Raw genomic sequence first — 20,095 nt, forward strand, 5'->3', positions numbered from 1 at the left:
GTTGGGAAGAGATAGCATGGGGAGAAATGTCAGATATAGTTGATGGGGAGGAAGGCAGTAAATCATGCTGCCATGTGTGTACCTATGCAACAATCTTGCATGTTCTTCACATGTACTCCAAAACCTAAAATGCAATAAAAAAATTTTTTAAAAAAAGTTGCAGGATGCAAGATTAATTAATATACAAAAATCAGTTATAATTCTATATGCAAGCTATCAAATATAAAATTAGGAAAATAATTCTGTTTAAAATAGCATCATGCATATATCTGAGAAGGGTTAATATCCGACATACGTAAGTAACTTCTACAACTCAATAGGAGAAAAATCTCAAGTAAGATATGACCTTTAATATGATTTCAATTATATCCTAACTCCACTTCCACATGTGTTCACATTACCTTGAGCTTCAGTTTTATTTCTCTATTTTTTACTCTTTATGATAGTATGTTACCATAATTTTAGGAATTCTTTGCAAACAATTGCATTAAACTTTATAGAATACTACTACTACAAATGATTGCTTGGTTGTGTACAGAATTCCAGGTTCATGATCTTTTTCCTTCAGAACTTTAGAGACTTTACTCCATTATATCGTAGCATAAACTTTTTGGGTAAAAAAATCCAATTACATTTTAATTTTCTCTTTTAAAATTACCTTTTTCTCCCTCTGGAAGCATGTAGGATTTTTATCTTTTTTATGTGCCTAAGAAGTTTCACTAGGATGTGTCTAACTATTCTTCTTATGTGTGCTCTCAAATTTTTCTTACTCAGCATTTGGTGGAGCATTTAGATCTAGAGGACCCAGAGTTTCAGGAAATTTATTTCTATTATTTCTTTGTTTGTTTTCTACAAACCTTGCATAGATATTAGATCTACTGGATTTAATTTCTATGTCACTCAATCTTTCTCTTATGATTTCCATCTTTTTTAGTTTAGGAAGAATTCTATGATTGAATCTCCCAAATAACAAATTCCACCTTCAGTCATATCCATTAGGTTCTTTGGTACTTCTAGTGAGGTGTTTGTTTTTTGTTTCACATCTTTGATACTGTCTTAAAAGGTCTGTTACTCTTCAACTATCCCAGTGTATTTCAAAATATAAAAGTAAAAGTAGTAATTAGGCCAAGTGTGGTGGCTCACACTTGTAGTCCCAGCACTTTGGGAAGCTGAAGTGCACGGATCACTTGAGCCCAGGAGTTCAAGGCCAGCCTGGGCAACATGGCAAAACCCCATCTCCACAAAAGATACAAAAAAATAATAATAATAATTAGCCCAGCATAGTGTCATGTACCTGTAGTCCCAGCTACTCAGGAGGCTGAAGCAGGAGAATCACTTGAGCCCAAGAGATCAAGGCTTCAGTGAGCCATGATCCCACCACTGCACTTCATCCCAGGTGACACAATGAAACTCTATCTCAAAAAGAAAAAGAAAAGTAATAATTATAGTTGGGACAGTTATTCTAAATCTAAATAGATAATTTCCACAGCAATACTGTTTATTTAGCACATATTTTCATTTCAAATATACATTAAAATTTCTAAGTCAGAATACAACTCACTGAACAGAAGCCTTATTGTTTAAATCTCAACATTCAGTAAAATAAACACTACAACTCACTGAACAGAAGTCTCATTGTTTAAATCTCAGCATTCAGTAAAATAAACACAGACTTTTTCCCCATTGTCTAACATCATAAAATTGTAAGTGTATCTTCATTGGAAGAAACATTCTTCAAAAAACAAAGGAAGGCATTGTTATCAACAAAATAATAAAAATTGGGGCCTGATGCACAAAATGTCTTTTTTTTTAGGTTGCTTTTGAATATGAATCACTCATTTAAGTAAAGATGGAATTTCTAACTTGTGTTAAAAGTGAACTAAATTCACCAAGGCTGACAAAAACAAGCAATGGGGAAAGGACTCCCTATTCAATAAATGGTGCTAAGATTGTTGGCTGGGCATATGCAGAAGAATGAAACTAGACTCTTACCTTTCACCATATGGAAAAATTAAGATGGATTAAAGATGCAAATGTAAGACTTCAAATTATAAAAATCATGGAAGAAAACTGCCCAGGCATGGTGGCTCATGCCTGTAATCCCAGAACTTTGGGAGGCTGAAGCGAGTGAATCACCTGAGGTTGGGAGTTTGAGACCAGCCTGACCAATATGGAGAAACCCCATCTCGACTAAAAATACAAAATAAGCTGGGCATGGTGGCGCATGCCTGTAATCCCAGCTACTCAGGAGGCTGAAGCAGGAGAATCCATTGAACCCAGGTGATGGAGGTTTGGTGAGCCAAGATTGTGCCATTGCACTGCAGCCTGGACAACAAGACCGAGACTCTGTCTCAAAAACCAAAAAGAAAAAGAAAAAGAAAAGAAAATCATAGAAGAAAACCTAGGAAATATCCTTCTTAACATCTTGGCAAAGGATTTATGGCTAGTTCCCCAAAAGGGATTGCAACAAAAACAAAAATTGGCAAGTAGGACCTAATTAAATTAAAGAGATTTGGCACAGCAAAAGAAGTGATCAACAGAGTAAACAAACAACATACAGAGTGGGACAAAATATTCACAAACTATGTATTTAATATCCAAAATCTATAAGGAACTTAAATCTATAAGCAAAACATTAAAAACTTCATTAAAAAAATATGATCAGAGACTTCTCCAAAGCAGACATACGGGTGACCAACAATACGGAAAAATCCTCATCACTAACCACCAGAGAAATGCAAATCAAAACCACAATGAGATACCATCTCACTCCAGTCCGAAGGGGTATTATTAAAAAGTCAAAAACAACAGATGCTGGTGAGGCTGTGGAGAAAAGGGAACACTTAAATTCTGCTGGTGGGAATGTAGCTTAGTTCAGCTACTGTGGAAAGCAGTTTGAAGATTTCTCAAAGAACTTAAAACAGAGCTACCATTCAATGCAGAAATTCCATTAGAGTATATATCCAAAGGAATATAGATTATTACACCAAAAAGACACATGCACTCATATTTTCATTGGTGTGCTAGTCACCATTGCAAAGACATGGAATCAACCTAGGTCCCCATCAGTGGTGGATTGGATTTTTTAAAATGTGGTACATATACAGCATAGAATACTGCATCCCCATGAAAAAAGGAATCATGTCCTCTGTAGCAACATGGATGGAGCTGGAGACCATAATCAAAGAAATTAACACCAGAACAGGAAACCAAATACTGCATGTCCTCACTTAGGAGTGGAAGTTAAACATTGAACACGCATGTATATAAACAAGAAAACAATAGACACAGTGGTTTACTAGTTGGGAGAGGGAGGATGGGGGCAAGGTTTGAAAAACTATCATTTGGGTATTGTGCTCACTAGCTGGACCCAATATGATCAATGAATAATCCTACACATGTACCCTCGTATCTAAAATAAAAGCTGAAATAAAAAGAAAAAAAAGTGAAAAAAATTAAATGAAGAAATAATTTGTTTCAGGTTTATTCACATGAGGAAAAAAAAAAAGAAAGAATTTTTTATGTGAAGCCTTGACCAAAACCAATTAGTCAAATACAAGATTACTGCCATGGGTAGCAACTATCCAGGCTGGTGGCATGAGCAGTAAAAAGAATTTATCAAGACAGCTGTAGGTAAAGAAAGGTAAATTTATTAGAGAAACTATGAAAATATGCTGCAAGAAAGCAACGAGCAAATCAGCAAGAGAGGGGCAGACTGCAAGAAGACAAAGGCTTGCTGGCAATATTTTAGGATGGTGCTTGTGCTGGAGAGGGCTGCATGCAGTACTGATAATGCCAAGGTTGCAGTGAGCCAAGATTGCACCACTACACTCCATCCTGGGCGACAGAGTGAGAATCTGTCTCAAAAACACAAAAACAAAAAGAAATACACAAAATATCATCACTAGATACTCCTCAATCTCATACTTGGAAGTGTCAAGGTTCTGAGTGACCAAACATGTATTTTATACCTGAGAACATTTTTTATTAAACTAACAAGTAAGATGGGATTAGTTGGTTGCTCTTAATTGTGCTGGATAAAGTTGCAGAAGAAAGGGATGAGCTCAGGGCTTCAAATTCCTGACACAAGTACTGTATAAATGACCTCAAAGTTTCTATGTCTGCAAGTGGCTGAATTACAATGCAAACTGAATTCCCAACTCTAAGGGTGTTTGATGTTAAAGCGAGAGCGTTGATTAGGAAGGAATTGGATTCTGAAAGTTTAAATGAGGACATGGGGTGGATCCTGATGAAGCTGGGGACCTTCATTAAAGAATTTAAACCCCTAAATTCAACTGAGTCTTCTTTGCTAGTAAAGACAGCCCTTCCACCCCGTCTAAGGAGATTAACCCTGCCAGCATTAAAGACCAAAACTGAGTCCTCCATATGGAAACATTCTCCAGGGAGATTAACTAGCTTCCAGGTAGCAGGTTGATTATGTTGGACCACAACCATCATGGAAGGGGTATCATTTTTTTCTTATCGGAACAAACACTCTGAATATGGATTTGCCTTCCATAGTTGCAATGCTTCTGCCAAAACTCTTGGCCGTGGATGTACAGAATGCTTTATTCACCATTATGGCATTCCACACAGCATTGCTTCTGATAAGAAACTTACTTCACAGCAAGTGAAGTGCAACAATAGGCTCATGGCCATGAAATTACTGGTATTAAACCATGTTTCCTATTATCCTGAAGCGGGTGGCTTAACAGAATTGCTTTTTGAAGACTCAGTTACAGCATGAGGTAGGTAGCAATTTCTTGTGGGCAACTCTGTATAGGAGTAATGTTCTCCAGGAAGTTGTATATGATCTAAACCATCAATCCAGTATATGGTGCTATTTTTTTTTTTATAGCCAAGTTTCATGGGCCCAAGAATCAAGGGGTGGAAATAGGAGTGGCATCACTCTCTAGCACCCCTAGTGATCCACTACCAAAATTTTTGCTTCCTGCTTCCATGATCTTATGCTCTGTTGGTCTGAAGATCTTAGTTCCAAAGGGAGGAATGCTTCCAGCAGGATACTCAACAATGATTCCATTGAAGTTAAGACTGCCACCAAGCCACTTTGGGCTTCTCGTGCTTGTGAATAAACAGGCAATGAATGGACTTGCTGTACTAGCTGGGTGCCGAGACCAGGTCAGTCGTGGAGACCCCAACCTAGGTGGCACTGAAGGAATTAAGAAACATACACAGAGAATGCCGGGCGCGGTGGCTCAAGGCTGTAATCCCAGCACTTTGGGAGGCCGAGGCGGGTGGATCATGAGGTCAAGAGATCGAGACCATCCTGGTCAACATGGTGAAACCCCGTCTCCTACTAAAAGTACAAAAAATTAGCTGGGCATGGTGGCGTGTGCCTGTAATCCCAGCTACTCAGGAGGCTGAGGCAGGAGAATTGCTTGAACCTGGGAGGCGGAGGTTGCGGTGAGCCGAGATCACGCCATTGCACTCCAGCCTGGGTAACAAGAGCGAAACTCTGCCTCAAAAAAAAAAAAGAAAAGAAAAGAAAAGAAGAAACATACACAGAGATAGAGAGCAAAAAGGTATGGGACAGACAGGGGGCCTCAGCATTCCCAGCTGAGAGGCCTCAAACAGAGTTAGACCCACACATTTATTGACAATAAGTAAGTGATAATCATCATTTAACTAAAAGCATTCTTTGCAGGAAACAAAGCATTCTTTACTAGTGGCAAGAAACAGGCTCTGATGGGCTTATCTACTGCAGCTGGAACATGTCATTAAGGCACCTGCCACTCTTGCTATTGTTTATGGTTCAGAACCCCCCCCCACCCCCGCCCACAGCAGTCTTCCGCCCCAAGGGCAAGTTAGATATTTCCTTCCCTGGCTCCGGTAAACCTACAACCTCTAGCAATGTGCGTCACTGCCATCAGGAAGATGTCACAGTGCTATAGATATTCTGTTTATGGCCAGTTTCTTTAAGGCCTGTTTATGCCAGGCTTAGGGTCTACTCTGAAATGCTTCCAACAGCTGGAGTTTTTTATTAACAAGGGGGAAATTAGAGTCTATTCCACAATGGAAGTTAAGGAAGAGCTTGTCTGGAATACAGGATATCACTTAGGGCTTAGTACTACCACACACTAGTATCCCTTAGTACCAATACTAGTACTAATATCCCCTAGTACTAGTACTTCTATCTCTTAGTATTTCCATGCCCTATGATTAAAGTCAACAGAAAACTACAATAACCTAATTCAACCAGGACTAACTGCTGGAACTTCACTCCTCTTCAGGAATGAAGGTGTAGGTCACCTGACCCAGCAAAGAACCATGACCAGCTGAAGTACTTGCTGACAGCAGATGGAATATGGAATGGATAGTGAAAGAAACTAGTTATAAAAACCAGCTATGACCACATAACCAGTTGCAGAAATGACTGTAATTGTCATATGTGTTTCTTCCTTATTTCATTATGATTGCGTTTGTGTGTGTATATATAGCAAATACCTTTGGATTGTTCCCTCTCTTATTCTCTTATCATATAACAGAGTATGTATTAGTTTTATGTCATAGCGTTTAAGTTACAGGACATCAAGGGGAAGTGCAAACATTGCCCAAGGACTCTGTGTACTCTTCTGGGGAAAGGTTAGTGCATTTTCAGTTGAACACAGGATATCTGTATCATAATAAGTGAAAGTATCATTTTGTTTTTGTCTATATTTGGAGGTTAGGTATGCTTTAAGGAGATGTGTACAGGTGCCAAGCTGACAAGGGGTAGACTATGATGGTTAATATTATGTGTAAAGTTGGCCAGGTTGTGATGTCCAGTTGTTTGTTTAAAAACTAGTCCAGATGTTGCTGTGAGGGTATTTTGTAGTTGTGATTAACATTTATAATCTATTGACACAATGTATTGTTTTTCATTGTCTGGATGGGCCTCACCAAATCAGTTAAAGACCTTAAGAGCAAAACTTGAGTCTTCCTGGAAAGGAAGAAATTCTGCCTCAAGACATAAAAATCCTACTTGACTTTCTAGCCTGCAACATGCCCTATGAATTTCAGAATCAATATCAAAACATCAACTCTTACCTAACTTTTCAGCCTGCCAGCTTGCCTTAAAAATTTCAGACTTGTCAGTTCCTATCATGTGAACCAACTCCTTAAAAATGAATCTCTCTTCTCTCTCTCTCTCTCTCTCTCTCTATATATATATATATATATATATATATATACACACACACACACACATATATATATATATCCCATGAACTATTGTTTCTTCTCCATTTCTGTTTATATTTCTGATTATTTTAGTAGGATTTCAAGATGGACTTGAGATAAATGAATGTATTGTATTTCATATTAGGACTCTGTAGAGAAATAGAACTAATAGGAGAATATACTATATATAATACTATATATTTTTTCATTGTCTAGGAGACTATACTATATATTAAAAATACTATATATATTCTCCTATTTGTTCTATTTCTCTAGAGCCCTAATATGAAATACAACACATTCATTTATCTCAAATCCATCTTGAAATCCCAGTAAAATAATCAGAAATATAAACAGAAATGGAGAAGAGACAATAGTTCATGGGAAATACTGACAAAATTTTGGAAGATCAGTGGATAAACATTGAGTGACCTAGAAAAGCAGGAAAAGCTGAAATTCCAATCTGCCATTGATGATGATGATGAGTTAAGAGTATGTGATTCACTCCACAGAACAATACAGAGGCTCAGGAATTTGAGGCACCAGTTAACTGTTGAAGGGACCTCATTGGACTAAGAACAAAAGGATTAGTTGAAATTTTTGTTTTCTTCTATTCCTGAGAGGGAGTCTTGCTCTGTCACCCAGGCTGGAGTGCAGTGGTGCAATCACAGCTCACTGCAACCTCTGCCTCCAGGGTTCAAGCCATTCTCCTGCCTCAGCCTGGGATTACAGGTGCCTGCCACCACACCAGGCTAATTACTGTATTTTTTTTTTTTTTTTAAGACGGAGTTTCACTCTTGTTACCCAGGCTGGAGTAAAGTGGCGCGATCTCGTCTCACCGCAACCTCCGCCTCCTGGGTTCAAGCAATTCTCCTGCCTCAGCCTCCTGAGTAGCTGGTAATTACTGTATTTTTAGTAGAGACGGGGTTTCACCATGCTGGCCAGGCTGGTCTTGAACTCCTGACCTCAAGTGATCCATCCACCTCAGCCTCCCAAAGTGCTGGGATTACAGGTGTGAACTGCCACGCCCAGTCCATTAGTTGAAATTTTAGTAAGGAGCGGTTAGATCCCCACCTCCAGCCCTATATTAGTCAAGTGTTCCTTCTCTCAGAAAACAGATGGTTTACTTTCTGGAGAAGTTAAACCAGAAAAGGTGTGAACTTATGAGAGCAGCTAAGGGTAGGTACAATAAGTTGTACTAAAAAAAGGAATATTAAGTGAAAGTTTGTGTATTGAAAGGTGAGACATTCTCCCCACTCAAGGTGCTTTCCCTTGCTCAGCTTCCTGAGTACTGTCAACAGTGCTTATGTGCCCAAGGAAGGAGATTGGAGGATTCCTCTCCATGTAAACTAATTAGCCTAATAAAAAGTACCTACAGAGATTGAGGTGGGAGGTTCACGCAAGCCCATAATTTTGAAGTTACAGCAGACTATGATCACATCACTACACTCCATTGTGGGCAACAGAATGCTCAAAAAAAAAACAAAGTATCTATGAACACTGGCATTTGTGTGTACCACAATGAAATAACTGGATGGCTTCTAACGCTATGGAGAATCCCATTCTTAAATATAAATAGAAGTTTGTTAGAGGACTAACATTGTTTTGGTGAGACCTAGACAAACAACCATAAAAAAGAAACTGAGAGTAAAATAGACAATACATAAAACAGAAGAAAACCATAAAAATCTGTAATATTCGTAAATAGATAAGAATATATAATATCCATGAGATAAGTGCAGAATTCTATTTTAAAAGAAACAATCAGAAGTCAGGAAAAGCTCCACATATCAATAGAAGGTCAAAAGAGTAGGGGGAAAAAAATCCCCAAATGTAGAATACAGTAAGAAAGAGATTTTTTTAAATAGGAAAAAGATAATAAAATTGTCATATGACAGGTAAAACACAGAAATAGTACAATATCCATAATGAAAGAACAGAAAAATGGTAAGAAGAAACAATCAAAGTGCTAATACAAGAAATCAAAAAAATCATTAAAGAACTAAATGCAAAATATGTGTCACCAGATTGAAACAGCCCTTTAAGTTCCTACCACACTGAATAAAAATACTTATTTAAAATCATGTTTTTTTCTTTTCATAGCAACCTACAAGATTTTAAAAATCGTATTATAGAAAAGTTTCAAAATATTAAGGATAAAAAGAAGAACCTAAAAGTTTTTGGAGAGGAAAAATGTGTCATGTATGATGGACAAGAAACAGAACAGTAGGCTTCTCAAACCACACACAACTAAAAGATTTCAGAAGAACAATTTCAAAATTCTAAGGCATGAACTTCCAATAAAATATTTTGGGATGAACTTAGCATTAGACTTTATTTCTTCCTAAATACTCCATTAAAATTACAATAAAGATATTTAAAGGTACAGTAATAGAAAAGGATAGGAGACAACAGTAACACAATTTTAGAAGCTGGAGTACAGATGGGCACATGGCAATCAACTTACTAGATTTGAGATAGTTGCATCTATCCCTAAGGTAGAGAAATGTGAGAAGTAATCTAATTTACATGACAGAACCCCCAAGCTCAGAGAATAGTATTCTCTAATAAGCAAGGGTGAAAATAGGACCAAAAATGGGAGGCTTAGTTAAATGTTTCAAAAACAGACCCTCCCTCTTCCACTCCAAGTAGCTCAGTGACTATCCTTCCCCAACCCTGGCAGAAGAATGGAGATTATTTATCGAAGCAATGTTTGTCATTGGAGTGACTGGAAATAACCAAAATGTTCATTGAAAGAGAGCTTTCAAAATAAAATTGTTATACTCGCACAAAGGAAGATTATGAGGCTGTAAAAATAAAAGTAAATTATGTACACATGTGGAAAGACTTCTGGGATATATTGTCAAGTAAAACAAGCAAACAAACAATCTAAAAAAGCCAAGTGCAGGACAGCAAGTATACATGTTTAAATAAATGTGAATGTATACATGTATATATACTGTATTTTACCTTTTACAACAGGGGTAAAATAAGAATACTTATATTTATATTTCCTTACATATGCAAGACAAAATCCTGGAAGTATGAAAAAGAAACTAATAACAACAGTTATCTGTTTGGAGAAAAGGGGAACTGAATAGAAGAAGAATGTTGGTGGGAGGAAGGTTTTTCATTGCATTTTTTATTATTAATTTGAACCATGTGAATGTATTACGTAGTGAAAAAGTAAATATATAAAAAAGAACTGGAGTAACATCCGACTTCTCAACATCAACACTGAAAGCTAAAATACAATGAAACAATGTCCTCAAAATTTTTAGAGAATTTCCCATTCAAAATTCCATCTCCAGCCAAGCTATCAATCAAGTGTTGGAGTAGAAAAATGACATTTTCAAACTTGAAAGATCTCATAAGTGTGCTACGCATACTTTCTCAGGAAGCTACTGGAAGATGTGTTCTGGCAAAAGAGAGCATAACCCAAGAAAGAGGGAGATATGAGATCCAGGAAACAATTAATCTAACAGAATAATAGCAAGGAAAGTAACCAAGATTATTGTGAAAAGAGATCCCAAAATAAAAGTTGTGTTGCATGCCTAGAGTGCAACCAGTCTAGTTTAAAACAGGTCAGAAGATTCCCAAGAGAAATTTTGTCCAGAAAATAAAATTGATAGAATATCTAATTTATTTGAACATAATGGAAGAATATTTACATAATTGGGAGTTTGTTTTGGAAATAAATTGGTGATAAATACATAGAAAAAGAGAGGGAGGAAAAAATTAAATCTAGAGAAAACAGAAAGTTGTGCAGGACAAGAAAAAAATAATCCTAATGTACTACGTAATTCAAATCTCAGTAACAAGTACATAGTCAACATAATATTGTCCATACAACTAAAATAAGAAAAAAGCAATTGGGAGGGCGGGGTATAAAAAATGTAAAAATGTATGATTACATTAAGCAGGGGTGAGTATAAAAGAAGAGCTAAATTCATCTTCCATAGTGGGAAGTCAGTGACTTAAAACGCAAAAATGAAGAAACACTATAAATATGTTATTTTGACATAGGTGGATAATACCAAAATAATGCATTAAAGGAGTTGAAATTTATTGCTTCTGGGAGTGCTAAATAGTGTTGAGATACAAGGATATTGCTGTGTTTCATAGTAAGCTGTTATAAATTTATATGTTGAAGCCATAACCATTAATGTGACTGTATTCAGAGACAGAGCCTTTAAGGAGGTAATTATGGCTAAACTGGCTACTAAGAATAGACCCCTAATCTGATAGAATTGGTGTCCTTATAAGAAGAGACACCAAAGATCTCTTTCTAACTCATGTACACACAGAGAAGAGGCCATGTGAGGACACAGCAAGAAGGTGGCCATATACAAGTCAGGAAGAAAGGCTACACAAGAAACTAACCCTGACTGCATCTTGATCTTGGAATTCTAGCCAGCATAACTATGAGAAAATAAATTTCTGTTGTTTCATCCACCCAACCTGTGGAATTTTGTTGTGGAAGCTCAAGCAAACTAATACATCAGCCTTACATAATTACACTCACACATTGCTTAACAATAAGGATACGTTCTGAGAAATGCATTGTTAGGTGATACAGTCATTGTGTGAACATTATAAAGTATAATTACACAAACCTAGAGCATATAGCCTACTACAAACCTGGGCTATATGGTATAAACTATTGCTCCTAGGCTAAAGACCTGAACAATGTGTTACTGTACTGAATACCGTTGGCAATTGTAACACAATGGTATTTGCATATCTAAACATATTTAAACATATAAAAGGTAATGTTAAAACATTGCCTTTTGTGTTATGCTGTGACATTACCATGGCTACGACATCACTAGCTGATAGGAATTTTTCAGCTTCATTGTAATCTTATGGGACCACCATCGTATATGCTGTCCATCATTGATGTTGTTACACAGTGCATGAGCATGACTGTATTTGACTTTTAAAGTATATGCATACACAGCTTTGATTTGAAAAGTAAATTTTTAAATTCTGAGGAAAATGACCTAAACCTAGAATTTTATGTCCAATAATTATCAATCAAGTGTAAGGGTAGAATAAAGGCATTTTCAGACAGGGAAAATCTCAAAGTATTTATATACTATACACTCTTTCTCAGAAACCTAGATTTACTTTATCAAAATGAGGTCATAAATTTAAAAAGATGAAGCCATGGGGATATAGGGAAAGCCAGATCCAACATGAAAAAGAGACTAAGAAAATTCCACTACGAGGACAAAGATTTCTCTATGACAATAGTTGTACATTAGGCCTGAAGAGTAATCTTTCAAAATGGAGCAGGAATACAAAAGGATTCACAAACTCTAGGGAAAATATCTATACAATGAACAACAATAATATATAATAGATGCCAATTACTATGTACCAAGTACTACTCTGAGTGCTTAATCTTTTAATCCTCATATAAATCTTATGAGATACACCATTTCCCATTTTAAATATGGGGAAAGTGAGACAGAGTAGAAGAGATTTGTTCAAGATCATGTAGCTATTAAATGACAAAATCAGGATTTGAAACCAGGCTGTCTAGTGGCAGAGTCTATGCACTTAACTGCCTCTCCTTCTAATCTCTCAGTTGTGAAAAATACTTACATAGACATAATGTAAACACTGAATATTGATTTAACATAATATAGTGATACAACAATATATTGGGAGAATATGGGAGAAGTGAGTTTTTATACAGCATGAGAGGTATAAAACAACTGAATCCTTCCACTGTAGGAAATCCTAGCTGACACACAAAATTTAAAAATCAAGAAATAAAACAGTTATTAATAAACATGAAGGCAATATCAGAAGAAGTATTTGAGATATTTGTAAGTAACCTGGAATTAAAAGTAATTTAAAAACAGAAATGGAAATTAATTTGGAAGCAGAAATCTGGGGCGGGTAAGGATGAAGGAAGGTCCTGCTGGATTTCTGTAACTGTTATGGTACTCAATAACTATGAAAATTATATTTCAAAAACAAGGTTCTGAAATTGAACATAGAGTACGACTCCAATTCTGTGTAAAGAACTGGAAAGCTGAGAATTATTACGGACTGAATGGTTGTGTCCCTGCAAAATTCACATATTAAAGCCCTAACTTCCAATGTGGCTGTATTTGGAAATAGGACCTCTAAGGAAGTGATTAAGGTTAAATGAAATCGTAAGGATGGGATTCTGATTTTGTAGGATTAGTATCCTTATAAGAAGAGACATCAGAAAGACTCTTTCTCTCTCTCTCAACAAACCAAGGAAAGGCCACGTGAGGATATAGTGAGAAAGCAGCCATTGACAAGCCATGAAAAAAGCCCTTACCAGAAACTTTTGGCATCTCGATCTTGGACTTCTTAGCCTCCAGCAAATAAGTTTCTGCTGTTTGTGAGCCACCCAGTCTATGGAATTTTATTATAGCAACCCAAGTAAACTAATACAAGAATATTATGCTAAGTGACAAAAGGACAAATCCTGTATGGTTCTACTGAAATGAGACACCGTGAGTAGTTAAATTTATAGAAACAGAAAGTAGAATAGTGCTTTGCAGGGGCTCGGGGAGCAGTGGAAGGAGTTACTGTTTAGTAGATACACATTTCAGTTTGGGAGATGAAAACAGTTCTGGGCCAGGCGTGGTAGCTTATGCCTGTAATCCCAGCACTTTGGGAGGCCGAGGTGGGTAGATCACGAGGTCAGGAGTTTGAGACAAGCCTGGCCAACATAGTAAAACCACATCTCTATGAAAAATGAGTTGGGCGTGGTGGCAGGTGCCTGTAATCCCAGCTACTTGGGAGGCTGAGGCAGGAGAATCGCTTGAACCCATGAGGCAGAGGTTGCAGTGAGCCCAGATCGCACAATTGCCTGGGCAATAAGAGCAAAACTATGTCTCAAAAAAGAGAAGAAAAGGAAACAGTTTTGGAGATGAATGGTGGTAATGGTTGCACAACAGTGTGAATGTACTTAATGACACTGAACCGTGCGCCTAAAAATGGTGAAGATGGTAAATGTTATGTGTATCTTACCCCAATTTTTTAAAGGAAAAGAAGGATGTACAGTTGGTTTTAATTCTGTGCTACTCTCTGCCAAAGTCCTACGTGTATCAGGCTTCTTAGGTGTTCTGTCCTCAGTTTTTCTATCTGTACTACTCACTGTGGCTACCTGACTTACTCTTGTTATCATCCATAATATGTATCTTCAGCCCAGACATTTCTTCTGAGCTCTAGATCCATACCTCTCAAATAAACACTGAGCTGCTCCACTTGGAAGTGCCAGTGTCTTAGTTTGTTGTGTGTTGCTATAACAATGCCTAAGACTTAGACATTTATAAAGAAATGTTTTACTTAACTCACAGTTTTGCAGGCTGGGAAGTTCAAGATTGGGCAGTCACATCTGACAACTTCTGGTAAGGGCCTCATGTTGCATCAAAACATGGCAAAGAAGCAAAAGGGGAACCAGGTGCATGCAAAAGACACCAACCACAAGAGGCAGCCTCACTTTATAACAACCAGCCCTCTCACAGTAACTAATCTAGTCCCATGAGCACAAGAACTCTCTCACTCCAAAATGACTGCATTAATCCCTCCATCAGGACAGATTCCTCATGACACAAACACCTCTTACGGGTACCACCTCCTAACACTATCACATTGGGAACCCATCCTCAACATAAGTTTGGATGGGGATAAACCATATTCAAATTATAGTACATAAGCACTTCAAATTCAAAGAGTTCAAATCAGGATTAATCCTCTTCCTATCGCAAATCTTCTCCTCCTTTATGTTTGAAAAAAAAGGAAAGAGAAATGTTATTTTCCCTCCCCAGTCATTCGTCACTCCAGCTTATATTCATTCCCCTACACTAAACTGCCTCAAGAACCAATCAATTCATGTGATTTTCAGAAATGGACCTTTTAGCCCAAGAAGAAGGATTGCATTTTTACCTTGGAAAAGTGGTGTTACATGATTCCCTATATGTGCATGACTGAGCAAAGCCACTGTACTCAAAATTTTAAACCAACCCCAAGTCCTGAGTCTACTACTACAACACTAGGGTAAGAATCTGGGGACCTGGGGCCAGGGTCAGTCCAAGCACTGACTATAAGACCACCTAACTCTCCAAAACATTTAGAAATGTTGCCCACTGCTACCCTAGCCTCATAACTAGGCATGAGGGCTCTTAGAATTGAGCATGAAGGCCCTCCTAAGTTTCATGTTTTAAAGGTCTTGGGTCTTGAATCTCTCTCTCTCTCTCTCTCTCTCTCTCTCTCGCACACACACACACACACACACGACACATACATACAGACACACTTATTAAAGAACACTTGAATGCCTGTGTCACGTGGGATCTGGTGTAAGGCCATAGCTGTAAGGTAAGGGAAAGGTACTCGTGCAACAGTGGTAGATATCATAGAGGATCTCCTCTACCTGATCAGACAACTGCTTATGCTCTCCCATCCTGCTTTGCTTGATCCTATATATAAAACTTACATCTTGGCTGGACATGGTGGCTCACGCCTCTGATTCCAGCACTTTGGGAAGCTGAGGCAGGAAATGCCCTTGAGCCCAGGAGTTCGAGACCAGCCTGAGCAACATAGTGGAGCCCTAACTCCACAGAAAATTAAAAAGATTAGCAAAGTATGGTGGTGTGTGCCTATGTTCCTACTACTCATGTAGCTGAGGTGAGAGGATCACTTTAGCCCAGAAAGTCAAGGCTGCAATGAGCCATGATGATGCCACCACACTCCACCCAGAGTGACAGAACAAGACCCTGTCTCAAAAAAGGAAACAAAAAAGAAACTTGCATCTCATTGATGGGGCTACTCAACCTTATACCTTGGTGGATCTGACAGAACTCAGCTCATGAAGCAGTTCTGGCTACATGGCCAATAGATGTCCTGTAGTCAGGCATTCATCTCCACCAGGATGTAGTAACATGTCAGGAACTGTTCTTAAAAGATGTATATTTTCCATTGATATGACATGGCTTTGCTCCACAACCCTAGCTAAGTTGTGACTTCCCATAGGGGCTTTCCCATAGGAGTTCCAAAAACTCACATGGCATCTTTTTCCAACACACATGCATTTAATACTGAGGTAGGAGATCAGCAGGACTTGTTTTCTGAACACTGGTAATGGCCCTGCTGATCAAAAACAAGATGCAGTAGAGACACCAACAGATGATGACAAAAGCAACCTCTGGTTGTCCTCACTGCTCATTAGTAAAGTCATTCCAGCCAGTGCCATGACGGTTTACAAATGCCATGGCAGTGTGCCATGGTAACGACCCAGAGATTGCCTAATATGGTTCCCACCCATTTTCTAGAAAATTCCCATCCCTTTTCTAGAAAAGTCCAAAAACCCACTCCTTTATTAGCATATAATTAAGAGTGGGTATAAATATAGCTAGCCAGCAAAATTGCTGCTCCTGCTCCCTCTACTGCTCCAGAATGCTACTGTTGCTATATACTGCTGCTGCTGCTCCAGGCTGCTTTGCCTAGGAAGCAGCCACTTTGCTGTACACTGCTACTCAGGGATGCTCTGCCTATGAGACAGCCTTGGTCTGTCTATGGAGCAGACATTTTGCTATACCCTATTGCTCTAATAAACCTGCCTTCTTTCACTGTCAGCTTGCTCTTGTTGAAGCCAAGAACCCTCCCAGGCTAAGCCCCAGTTTTGGAGTTCGCCTGAATCAGTATCATAAGGACTGTCTTTTGTATGCATCAAGTGGCAGAACTGCTTAAAACTGCATCTGGACCTGCTACAGGGCCTTGTTCTGCTATAGTTCCACTCAAAGCTGGCAGTTTTTGTGTCACCCAGTATATGGGGTGAAACTAATTCTAGGTGTGAAATGTGATATTTCCAGAACCCAAAGAGGCCTACCAGGCATTGCACTTCCAGAAAATTCTCTGTGAGGAAGGTAAAAAAAAAAATACCCTAACTTGTCCTTTCTTTGAGAGGATATTCTGGCATTCTCCATGCCATTCAACCCCTAAAAATTTAACTTGATGTGGCTAACTCCCTGGATCTTTGTAGGGTTTATCTCCCATTCTCCATGGTGGATCTGTCTTACTAAGGCCTCCAATGTGCTAGCCCCTTCTTACTCATTTTGGTCCAATTAGCATGATGTCATTGACATGGTAGATTAGTATTATATTCTGAAGAATGTTTAAGTGGTCCACACCTCTTCAGACTATATTATGACAGAGGACATAAGAGTTAGTAGAGTACTGAGGAAAAACTGTATATGCATACTGTTATCCATTCTGTGTGAATATGAACTTTCCATTATGATACGGATAGGGAAAAACACATTTTCTAAATCAATAGCTGAAAACTAGGTACTTAAGGCCATGCTTTCTGCTGTAGCAAGGATATCATATCTGGCATGGCATTGCAATTGTCTTAGCACTTGGCTGAGTTTTCAATAGTCTAGCATCATCTAGGCTCTGTTCACATTTTGCAGGGGATCAAACTGGTGAATTAAACAAAGATATAACAGAGACTATACGTCTACATTCTCTAGGTCTTCAAAAACAGCAATAATTTCTACCATCCTCCACTCCACAGGTGCCATGTGTTTTCACTTACTATCTTGGCCAGAGAAGGTAAGGGCAGTTTCAGATGCTTCCACTTGGCCTTCTCATCTACAAATAGCTCAGACTCCACAAGCCAAGGAACTGCTATAGGGCTTATACCAACTAACCAACTATGTCTGTTCCAATTATACATACAGAGATCAAAAAAAAAACCACTGAGTGGGTCTGTGAACCCAGTGGGCCCACTGTAAACCCTACCTAAGCCAGGATCGCTTTTAATACTTGGCACCCATGTGCCCCCATTCTAATAAGGGGGCAAATTAAGACACTTTAGGTCTCTGGGTGTCAATATCAACTCAGAACCAGTGTCCATCTGTTCTCAAAATGTTTGGATATTTCTCTTTCCTTGGCACACAGTTACCTCAGTAAATGGAAGGACTAAAGAAATCATTACTACACATGTGTTGCAGGGTCCTTCTTACTGGGCACTCAGCCTTTCCTTCAAACCATGTGTTGTGGATGAAAACCTAACTTGAGACCAGAAGGTGGATAAGACTTTTTATTGAGGCAACCTCCCTCAAACCTGTGACCACCTTTCATTTCTTTTGATTGAATAGAGTGTATATTGTTGGCTGCCTATTTCCCCCCAGGGCATCATGTTGTATTGACTGTCCATGTCCTATTAACTATCTCTTAACCATCTACGCATTAGGAGTACTATGTTCTGTTAACCATCTCCATAGCTCTGTGCAGGTCAGGCCTCCCCATTTGCCACTCTGGCCCTGCAGTGCATTGTGTTATTTACATCCACGTGACTTCTGACAGTTAAGTGCCGTCATCCTGCCTCTATTATTTCAGAGGCATCATCATTTCTACCATTGATCCTCATTCCATAAGATCCTTTCCTACTCTGAGCCCTGGCATGCAGAAGAGATCCACTACTGAACTTTTTATGATGCTGATGTTGCTCTCACCAGAATATTCCTTATATCCTCAGTAAATGGTGTGTCCTTTGGGTCCTCCTGCAGAATATAATCTTCTGAAAGGTCTTCTGACCTTACATAACATGTTTATTCTATAATTCTCACCTCTCTGAGTCTTAAATCCCTTTTTCCACCATCTTCTATGGCAACTCTGGCATTTACACCTCACTTGACGTAGGCCATGGCTTTTTCCATACTTTGAGGAGCTATTGTAGCAATGAGTTCCTGCCATTTCCTGTGGTTTTTGCCAGAGTATTAAACCCTGCATTCTGGGAGAGCACTTACAAATTGATTCATTCTCTCATATTCAATTTTATATTCCAGCCCTCCTGATCAAGCTCCTCAGAATTTGGTGCCCTACTTACTCCCTCAGCACCTTCTAGTACATGCTGACTAGGTTACGTCCTGAAACACTTTGTTGGTGTATTCTCTTTCTTTCCTTGTTATACCCAGCACATCACCAGCTAGATTATGCTGTGGCTTAACCCTAGTTATAGGTCCAGTGGCCAGGATAGGAGGTAGAGGCAGATTCTGAGAGAAACCTAGGTTATCTTATAGGGGAAAGAATTCCATATATTGGAGCAAGGTGAAGTGCCAGCCCTTAATAGAAGGAGTAGAACACTTCTCAATGGGGCTCAGGATAATCTGGGGATACAAGATTTTTAGGGACATCAATCCAGATGTCCCTATCCCAAGTATCAGAGTCCCATTGCTTCTTAATCATGGCACTAAATTCAGCATAGAAGACATCTTGGTTAAAATTGTAACTTTCTTTGAATCTTGCTTTTAACAAATCTTGAGTCTACTCCTCAGATTTCTCTACCCTCTACCTGGAAAAGATGAGAGCCTCTTTATATGTTATAAATAAAGCCCTCTGGCTTTCAAACACAGCTATCAATTGTTAATTTAATTCACCTTTTTGTTATTCTTTTCTAGAGTTCAATCAGCTTATCAACAGCCACCCAATTTTCTGGCCAGCCTTATGTTTAATATTTCCCATATTTCTCAAAGGTCTGATACATGGCACCAGTTAATGTGTCCCCTTTTGCCAGTATGACACCCCAGTTCACCACCATTGAAAGTTTTAACAATTCCTCTGCCACTGTGTTCCAGAGGCCTATCTACTCCACCTACCACCAATGATGGAGTCTTCATTGACATCAGAGTAGCAGGTAATTCATGTCCAAAATTTCATCACAGTATTTGCTTTCTTGAACCACTTCTTATACCAACTGTTGCAGGTTGGCTTCCCGGGAAGCAGACCCAGAGACAGAGTTCAGCATGAAGGGTTTTTACTAGGGAATGCTCTTGGGATCAACACCTGTGGAAGGGAAAAGAAGGAAGCAGGATTGGACAGAGGGAGGAGTTAAGCTGTCCCAATTTGGGGCAGGAAGGCC

General features: G+C 38.6%; 1 protein-coding gene across 7 annotated transcripts in view; it reads right to left on the bottom strand.

Moving 5' to 3' along the window:
- Positions 1–20,095, bottom strand: part of ARMCX1 (armadillo repeat containing X-linked 1) — a 47,235-nt gene that overhangs the window by 16,628 nt on the left and 10,512 nt on the right. For 6 of the 7 annotated variants that reach the window (XM_074392205.1, XM_074392211.1, XM_074392209.1 and 3 more), the window contains exons 2-4: positions 19,833–20,019; positions 1,295–1,412; positions 83–124 (exon numbers count right to left, since the gene is read on the bottom strand). The gene's annotated coding sequence lies outside the window, so the exon portion shown is untranslated. Of the gene's footprint in view, positions 1–82; positions 125–1,294; positions 1,417–19,832; positions 20,020–20,095 lie in introns of all 7 variants that reach the window. The other variant, XM_074392203.1, reaches the window with a different exon arrangement.

This window comes from Saimiri boliviensis, chromosome X (genome assembly GCF_048565385.1).
Source record: "Saimiri boliviensis isolate mSaiBol1 chromosome X, mSaiBol1.pri, whole genome shotgun sequence".
NCBI lineage: Eukaryota > Metazoa > Chordata > Mammalia > Primates > Cebidae > Saimiri > Saimiri boliviensis.